This window comes from Tubulanus polymorphus, chromosome 7 (genome assembly GCF_964204645.1).
Source record: "Tubulanus polymorphus chromosome 7, tnTubPoly1.2, whole genome shotgun sequence".
Lineage (NCBI taxonomy): Eukaryota > Metazoa > Nemertea > Palaeonemertea > Tubulaniformes > Tubulanidae > Tubulanus > Tubulanus polymorphus.
The window spans coordinates 609,610-617,669 of record NC_134031.1 but is presented as its reverse complement, the minus strand read 5'-3'; the positions used below and the strand labels follow the sequence as shown (position 1 = coordinate 617,669).

The 8,060-nt window shown below is 42.1% G+C and overlaps 1 protein-coding gene across 1 annotated transcript in view; it reads left to right on the top strand.

The window, feature by feature from the left end:
- Positions 1 to 8,060, top strand: part of LOC141908219 (glutamate receptor ionotropic, kainate 3-like) — a 65,843-nt gene that overhangs the window by 16,567 nt on the left and 41,216 nt on the right. The gene's annotated exons all lie outside the window — the stretch shown is intronic.

Below are 8,060 nucleotides of genomic sequence, written 5' to 3'. Positions count from 1 at the left end.
TGGAAGATTTTTCATTTGGTACAAAAGTTGCCCCTATACTTGGAATTAAGAAGCAATTGCCATGGAATGTCCTGGTAATATTACCAGAATGATACGAGCCCTTGTTAACACACTCGAGTGGTCACCACGCAAATCACAGGTCTCATACAAGTTCGAAAGCTACAGAAGAGCCTGCCCACAGGAAGGGTGGTTTAAGACCTATTTTCCAAAAAAAAATCTCCTTGAAATGACCTTCGGTAATCTTTTCTTTTGTTCATATTATTTCACTCAAAGTTCTGTGCGTAAAATATACAATTACAAAAAATATCTATTTATAATGATTTGTTAAATACGAATGTGATTGATAAATGATGAGCAATGAAACGATATAATGAACTCATATTTCAAATGAAATGATATTGATATATCGTGATATCTTAATTCCGATCTCCTGTGACGTTTCACTTGTGACGTTTCTATGTAACTATAGTCGGTTCGAAAAATAAATCCACGTTGTTTAAAATTGATGATTTTGTGTCGTCGTTTTTTCCATGTGTTTCATTCCTGAAATTGATTCGGATCGACTCCACTGATTTCAGCTGTCAGACCATTCATCTTGTAGAAAAATGTATTTCTTTCAGTAAAAGATAAGCAGAAATAGCACATATTAGCGAGAAAGCGTCCTGGGGGGAATGTACCCAATGAGCGCCACGGATAAGCCTGAACGCGTCCTTGGAGAGTCTAACCGTTGAGCGCCACCGATAAGTCTGGACACATCCCGGGAATATGCCTATTGAGCTCCAGTTTCTGAAATAGGATCTATCATCGGTTTTTAGCGAGAGTCCAGTGTTAGATGTATATAGAGTTATTTATCTCAGTCGGGGTAAGAGTCATCTCCGTCCCAGTGGGTGTTAATGACAAACATCTTGAATACAAGTTACGCAGAGATCTCATAGAATATTCGATGATTCGACACTGCGTGCGGAGTACATACTCTACAATACAGTTAACCTAGCCTCATACGCGAACATTCCTCAATTCGGACTTTAACTAACGCGGACACAAAACAAAAAAAAAAGAATTTCTAATCCTCAAATTTCCGATCTTAAACTCGGAACGGCGCTCACCTCAGACCGGGCCAGTCTCTCCGAGTAAGACAAGCTTACTGTTTAAATAAACCATGAGTTCTAATGTGCGGATTCTATCGGTAGCTGATGCAATAATAATAAAGGGCTCGTGTAACACAGAAATGAACAGGAAACAGGACAGCAAAATATTCATTAGATTCCTAATCACAGCACCACCACCACTGGACGCCGCCGCCGCCGCCGCCGCCGCCACCGCCGCAGACACCACCACTGGACGCCGCCGCCGCCGCCGCCGCCGCCGCCGCCGCCACCGCCGCCACCGCCACCGACCTGCTTGCTTCATAACTTTTTCTCGAGCATCTTCCCGAATCGAATATGCAAACATAGGAAGAAAGGGGAGGGGGCTGATGGGGATGGGGAGCTGGTGGGGATGGGGGAGCTGGTGGGGATGGGGAGCTGGTGGGGATGGGGGAGCTGGTGGGGATGGGGAGCTGGTGGGGATGGAGGAGCTGGTGGGGATGGAGAGCTGGTGGGGATGGGGAGCTGGTGGGGATGGAGGAGCTGGTGGGGATAGGGGAGCTGGTGGGGATGGGGAGCTGGTGGGGATGGGGGAGCTGGTGGGGATGGAGGAGCTGGTGGGGACGGGGAGCTGGTGGGGGATGGGGAGCTGATAGGGATGGGGAGCTGGTGGGGGATGGGGAGCTGATGGGGATGGAGGAGCTGGTGGGGATGGGGAGCTGATGGGGATGGGGAGCTGGTGGGGATGGAGGAGCTGATAGGGATGGGGAGCTGGTGGGGGATGGGGAGCTGATGGGGATGGGGAGCTGGTGGGGATGGAGGAGCTGGTGGGGATGGGGGAGCTGGTGGGGATGGAGAGAGCTTGTAATGGGGTGAGATATGACGAGAACAGCGAGTGCAAGGACGATGGAGTTGCTTGGGGATGAGGGTTGGAAAGAGAGGGTTGGGGAGGAGAGGGGTTGGGGAGGAGAGGGGGTTTTGTTCGTTCATGAAAATGAGTAGTTTTTAGTAAGTTGATTATGCAGTAACATCGGAATATTTTCCATCTAATCGAGAGTGAGAGAGATTGGAGAGAGCGAGCGCGCCTGCGGCCATTTTGGAAATACAATTTACTGCGAATCACGTTTGACGGAAGGTCAGGGGGAACTGAGAGATGAGTTGAGTTAACCGTGAACCCCTGACGGCAACAACTCCTTAATGGACACATCGCGGCGACCTCTAGTGCCAAAGGGTCGCATTAGGGTTCGAATGGACGGTAACAAATAGCAACCAGGTGGCGCCCCGGGATAGAAATACCATCGCAACAATGAATGCCGTTAAAAATTCACTTTCAATCCAGCTGAGAAAGTCGTTACCCCTCCACCGCAGGCTGCTGGTTAACCGAGATTGCGCGCCCTCAGGCGGCAGACCTTTCAATTACGCCACGAAATCCACGAGACGAGTTTTGTCTATTGGCTAAATTAACGTGAATCGACAGCGTCAGTCGTCAGGACCGGTAAACAATTTCTCTTTCATTAACCTCCATTATACACAATTCTTACGTTATATTTTAACCGCAGTAGAAAAATAGGAGATGTTTAATAGATGAAGTGTCAAAGAGTGTGCGGACAACCCGTTACAGGCCGTGGTTCCAAACAACCCAACAATACAATAGGGTTTAATCTTTGGGAAAACAAGATCCTAACGACGTATTAGCAAGATGATAAACTGTATGCTAGCTTAAAATACAAAAATATAACCAGTCGAATATAAAAAATGGGAAATTCTATAAATGGAATTCGAAGTGAAGTGACCGCTGTTTAGGAGTCTGGCGGCGGTTTGACCACGGAATTAGATAGCACATAACTGAACGTGATGGTAAAAACTCCTGCGTCTTGACCAACACCACCACCTAGCGGGTTGACTGGCCGTAAAAAGAATCAATCGCTGAAACGACGACTGACAGTTTTCCCCTGAAAGATCAATACTACTTTTAGATTACAAAACAACTTCAGAAATAAGATTATACCAATCAGAACGTTGTGTATTTTAAAAAGATACTCAAAAGCAAAACATTCCTGCCGCGCCTCGGTTTCGATGAATAATTCAGAAATTTCATCCGAGTTTTAACGGGTAAACACGCGCTGTGTGTGCCGGGTAAAATAAACTCGTCGTCGTCGTCGTCGTCTAGAGGTAGTTTTTAAGATAATTATCCCGGTAAACTCTCGCTTTTTCTTACTAATTAATAAGATCTGCGGCTTGTGTGATTACTCTCTAGACAGCTGTGATCATATTTGATTATGAGGAACGAGCTTTTGTCTTCGACCAATTACAGCATAAAACCGTGCAGCTCGCTAACCGACCCAAGGCGCAGCGAGGCTTTTAGTTGTCTTTGTCGCGTGTTGGCGTCGTCGCTTTTTAGTTCGCGTATTGATTACTCTACTGTCAGCTGAACAACGAAATAAAAAATTCAACAGCTTCCGAAAAATCGAAGAAAATCTACGAATCGTTTTTGCAATACAATGGAGGCTTATTGAAGCCTGTAACTAGGGCGAACTGCTATTTGCGAACTAAGTGAAACCGAATGTCAGTCACAGTCGGACCTATAGTCCGGAAATAGTCGACCACGGGATTGAGCAGTTCCAACCTAGTTCCAAGATGGCTGACTGTGTGAAATGCGTTACGGCCGAAATATAGTGCAGCTCCAACCACTAGTCAAGACGAACTAACAACAACAGAAGTTCATCTAAGACTGCTGACCACCGCGCTTACAACACCGGCTAATTTCGTCGTGCACAGATTGATACGCTGTTCCCGGAACTACTCGAGATGGAATCGGTGGATTTACACTTAAAGATGATTTTATTCTGCATTTGAATTTTATCACAGACTCTCCAAGAGCCTTAACAAGAGAAACTATTCGCCAGGAGCCAGTTACTCAAAAGTCGGTTAACCAGATAACCAGCGGATAAATACCACATAGTGATGGTGAACTATTAATTGTCACTATGTCATTTATTCACTTGTTAACCCTATGCAAATTTTGAGCAACAGTCTCTGAATGTTACAACGGATTCGAGAGTCCATGATGTTACATATACCTAGTACACTAATAACAAACAGACTTCACACGTGACAGAATGCGGCAGTCAATGTTTCTTGATGCGGCAACGAATTTCAGCGGAATCAATATTCACTATTTGAAACGCGCCGAAAAGACCATATTCTAATCCTGTCGTTTTCAGAAAAATCGGAAAGCGAAATTTATTTTAAAAGATTAAAATTGCAAAAATTTGAAACACACGATAAAAGAAACCGAAACTTTTTGAACGTTCTTTGATTTAAATCTGAAATCGATTTCGCTTTGGAATATTCTAACGATGCCGTGGGTTTTATGTAAATTAAAAATGAGTTCAGCCGTTTTAAATTCATCGGTGCCATATCGACCGTGTTATTAAAACCGGTATAGAGGATTAAACGAGAGCTTCCTCGGGCTCACGATAAAACATTAATTCGTCCGCCGAACCGTCCAAAAACAATTAAGCAGTGAATACAGTTCGGTAATGAGAGCAACAGATTAAGAAACATGAGCGGAATCGGCAAACATTTCTATGTAATGTAGAGAGTTTCATTAACGGAACGGATTAAATCAGCTGACAGCGCAGACGATATTATCAACATACACAAATAAACAGAGATTTGTTTCCTGGTTTTATTGAGTTGTTTATCGGAAATCCGATCCTAAAAATGAATATATGTAAAAATAAATGAGAAAAGAAACGGACCACGTGTCCCTATAGTCACCATGTCCAGACACTGAAGTTACAATTCTTCGAGACGCTTTATCTGTGCGGAGTAAAATGTACATTTTGACACAATAAAAACCACTAAAACTCTGCGGATGAAAACTGTTGAATGGAAAAAGTTCGCACCGTATGAAACTTCAAAAAAGGAATGACGACAGTTATTGTGGACCCATTACTCAACAAAAGTTATTAGTTCCAAACAAACTTACAAATTGTATTGATTTTAACTATAAACCATTAATTTTACGCTCATTATTGACTAGGTTTGATAAGGGGCATACGTTAAACAGGACCCGGTTCCACAGTTGTGAGTTAAAGTTATTTCTGAGTTTAAATCGATTCATTTTCTTCGAGTTAACTCTAGAGTTCAATTCAACTCGGAACTGCGGAACTGGGTGCAGCAGTCAGTCGGAAAAGTCATTTGAGTCATTGGAGTCCTGGGGTGAAACGCGACTGTCAGCCAAATACAATAAAGTAAGATGCAACAGTTCTAAACGACAACTATTGTCAGAACTTTCATCTCTAGTACTGAACTATTAATACAGTTATTCATGGAATTCAATGTTTTACCCTCATAGAAAACAAATACTGCTTCTTTAAGTTGAGCTGTTCGTCAGTTAGGTAAACGTTCCCATTAAAAATGTCAAACGTTGTTGATCTTGCCTCCAGTCAGATATAATAACAAGCGAGAATAGTTGGTTTTTTTAAAGTTAATCGTCATTTTATTTACACTCTAACGATGTATCTATAAACAGTCACCACAATGCTGTATGTAGCGGGGCTCAGAGGATGCAAAATTACCCTAAGGGATTGTATACTTAATGTCTTAAGTTACTGAAAATAACATTTTATCATTCGTGCAGTAAGAGCCTTCCTTCGAGTCAGACGATGTGGGAAATACGATAATGAAATTACAACTAACCATGAATATATTTAAAGTTTCGGACCTTTCTAGAGACCATCAAAAGGGTGAAGAGAAAGGTGAAGCTTTTTTCTGTGTGCCGATACGATAATTCATTAATTATGAATTGAAGAGTATATGGAGATATGTAAAGTGAGTCGGAGGGTAACTCTACATATCCCTCTATAACTTAAGATGTTTCCTTTTTAGTCTTTTCGGCTTTATCTATTGCGTCCCTTACGCCGTCAACTGCCGGCAGCGAACAGGAGCCGTAGACTTTGAAATAAGAAATCCGGTTACAAAATATATAAAAATTTGAAATAGCAAAAGGTTTGGTTTATTGTAAACCGAGGTAGTTAAACCAGTGATTCAAAGAAAAACTAAGACCGTATTTGATCTGTAAATGTCAATTTCAAGACGAATAGCTATAACTCAGAGATGTACGTTAATACCAGTCACGTTTCACTAAATATTATGCCTTCAGTTAAACTTTTATCACAATCCAAATCGCGCGAGGATTATTTTCGGAATCACATGTGCCTGAATTATTGGCCCATCATCAAATCTGTCGTGAATTTAGAACCTCTGACTTTTCGCTGCATTAAAACAATAAAAAAGAAAAACTTTGGTTGACTGACTGGTTAGTTGGGTGGTTGAATGGCTGGTTGACTTACTAGTTGGTTGACTGCCGGGTTAGCTGGTTGGATGGTTGGGTGGTTGGCTATTTTGTTGGCTGGTTGGTTTGTTAGGTTACTGACTGACTAAATAGATAGGTGGCTGGTTGGCTGAATTGCTGGCAGGCTAACTGACTGACTGACTGACTGCTGGCTGGCTGGCTGGCTGGATGGCTGGCTGGCTGACTGGGTTGCTGGTATAGTTAGCTTATTCAAACGTGCACAATTGAAAGGGATTGAGATGCGAGATGGAACTTCATGAAATTGGTTTCTACAGAAATCGCCGGAGGGACCATTTTGCTGTTTAATCAATATTTTCTAAGAAGTCTCGCATCTCAAACGATCGCGGATTTTCTTGGCCGCATTTTCATCTGAATGGTGACAATATTTACAGAATCCAACATTATCAATATTATATCAATTATTTCTAATCTTTACATTTCTATTAGCTTTTTTTTCTAATCCCCAGACTATTCTGAATAAACTCACGACCCGGATCGACAGTTTTGAGTTATATAAGTTAGTCAAGCTGTTGAATTAAAACTACGGTCATACCTCGATTTAACGCCCCCCGGATTCACCGCTTACCGCCTACATTTCATCGCAAACTGAACATTCGTATCTAAAATGTACAGGAAAATCACACTCTATTTACCGCCAAAATCAGGAATCCCCAAGTGTGGCGTTAAATCGAGGTGTAACTGTAGTGGGTGGCGTTAAATCGAGGTATAACTAGTTTATTTTCTAACGGAAGAAATGACTGATAGAACTGGGTCCTGCTCTATCAAATACTGGATGAAATTTGTGTAGTCATCTCGATTAGTTCAGACCACACAGTGGATGGATAGGCAAAATGTGGTTTGAGTTTGAACCTTAGTTTCTTCCGAACCTGCAGCAAAAAAAATCATTTAACTCACACACTTCACCTGACTTCTAACGTGGGTTTATAAAATAAAGATTCTCCCAGCCTGCTCGTCTAGTTGAACCTTTAAAATGTTTTATCTCGTAGATGAGACAGCAACAGTAAATGACATGTTTGGTTAAAAGAACATATTTATTTTATAGCAAGCTCTCTCTTCTCTCGTCTCGATCCTGTCTCTAGTTGACGGTGTGTTTCCTGATGAATTACTCATTACACAGAACATAGGAAGTACATTAGGCACTTAACGACTGGGTACTTTGGTTCGTTCTGTGCGCGTCAGTCAGTGTGTGCTGCTTGTTCAGAAAGCATTGACCCCTGTGTGGAGACTGGTAAATCAAACATTAATTATCTTATCTATTACCATCGCTTCGGCAAAATATGAGTTGATGAAAACATCGAAAATAATGGAGTAGAAACCGAATTTCATTTGAGCGATTACTCATTCGATTTAGGTTCGAATCCCTAAATATTCGAGTCGTTTCATGTAGATTTAGTTTCATCGACATGGCAGCCAGGTGGAACCATGCCCGCTATCAGGCGGTCGCAATACCCGTGGTAGCCAATTGTCCAATAGTTCAAGAATGACCACCCATGATTGATCTGGTCATTCTCGTGAAATACAGAATGTAGACGATGGGACAAAGGTATCGCGGAAGTTCGAATAAATCTGCCATTCAATATTGAATTTTATTT